Source organism: Nanorana parkeri, unplaced genomic scaffold (assembly GCF_000935625.1).
Source record: "Nanorana parkeri isolate BGI_ZX_2015 unplaced genomic scaffold, ASM93562v1 scaffold1029, whole genome shotgun sequence".
Taxonomy (NCBI): Eukaryota; Metazoa; Chordata; class Amphibia; order Anura; family Dicroglossidae; genus Nanorana; species Nanorana parkeri.
This window is the reverse complement of record NW_017307297.1, coordinates 166,208-168,090: the sequence shown is the minus strand read 5'-3', so window position 1 is coordinate 168,090 and position 1,883 is coordinate 166,208.

The window sequence follows — 1,883 nt, the reverse complement described above, 5'->3', positions numbered from 1 at the left end:
GGGTTTGAGGGGGGGGGGGGGTAAAAAAAATGGAGGTTGTAAACATTGCACAAGATACAATAAATGTACAGGTTATACCCAGAGGGAGTTACATACAGAGGGAGGATGGAGATGAAGGTGTTAATGTACATATATGCAGAATAAAACATGTGAAGGGGTTAATATGCAGCTTAGAGCAGAGATAGAGTGGAACTCAGGAGAAGATGGGGTGAAGGAATACAAATAGTATTATATTTACTAATTCTTGCTGCTCCTGCAACTTGTTTTCACCAGGAACTAATGAATGGATGATTCATTTATTCATTATTTCCTTTACTCTCCCCTGCCTCTGATGTAAAAGGAAGGGGAGGACATGCCAATGTAAACTTTGCCATGTGATCACTGTGATAACCAATCATATCGATCACAAGGCACAGAACTTGGTCCAAAGCCGATGCTCTTTGCTGTCTAATGTCAGGTGCACACACACACCAGCAGTAACGGGAGGATGTACAGGTACGTCCTCCTGGAACAATGGGGCTTCAGACACAGTACAGAACAGTGGTGTTAGGGAACCAAGAAAACAGACAGAAACTTTAAGTGCAGGTTAAAAATAAAAGGAGTTTATTGAAAATAACAATAAACAGAAATGGCAAAAAACAATGGAGAAAGTCCAGGAGGTCTTCGTTGCTAAGCCAGAGGTAAGATGCCAAAGTGGATAGTCAGCTGAACCAGGTCAGGGCAGGAAGAATGGAAACAATAGCCGGAGTAAGGAACCATGAGATCAGTCAGCCAGAACCAGGGTCATACACGGAGAACAGGAACGACAGCATATCACTTGGTAGATCTGGACACATGCAAGTATAAATAGTGAACTGGTGTTTCAATCATTATTCTGAGACAGGAAGTTTTCAGACGTTTGCCAGTAGTTGCAGAAAGATGATGTTTATAGGTTTGGTCATAAGAGGGTGCCAAAGGGGAAGAACAGTGTCAAAAACACTGCAACAGAAGACAGGCTGCAGCTCAACTGGACAAGGAAGGGTAAGAAACCCTGACAAGAGGCCAGTATGCAGGTGGTTAACCAGATTCTGGTCCTAACAAAGCAGAACTTCCACAGATGGAGATGTCATGTTGAATAATGTGTGCATTAGTGAGGCTAGTCCAGCATTTCTAGCCATACCATGTGTGTGAAAGGACACTCTATTTCCCCATCTATGCTAAGCGGGGATAATAGGGAAAATATGGTAACTGTATGGTAACTGTATTGGGTTTATAACTATAATGACAGTATTCAGAATATAATTTCTATTCATACGCCTTAACCCTTTTCTCAAAAAGAAAAACAAAACAGCATTTTGGCTTTGATCTTTTTCAAAAACATAATATGAAAGAACACATCCCAAGGATCCCTTTAGATGTACCTGCTTCTCCCTGCTGGCTTGGGTGCTGCAGACTTTAACTGTGCAGTCTGCTGACTGGTTACTTGGTGGCAGGAAACGTCTATAGGGATGCCAGGGATGTTTTTCTTTATATAATAGTCAGGAACAAAATGATAGAGGGCAGAGAAAGCTAATAGCTGTTAGAGGAATGACAGTGACAGTACAGATCAAGGAATGATGGAGGTCGTTCAGACAGGATGAAGGTAGACTCAAAATGGCTGCTGCAGCTACAAAGGGTTATATTGTGGAGATGACAGTTTACTGGAAATTGCGTGTAATCAATTTCAACACAGAAGAGGACTTGCTACAAGTCCTAGAAACAGATATGTATCCTCTTTTATTATGCCAATAGGTATACTTCAACCTAGAATGAGTAAGAGTCTGATCCCACAATAGGGGCTGATATATATATCTTCCACCCAACTATACGCTGGGTGAATGCCATTTGCACGCCATACACGCCAC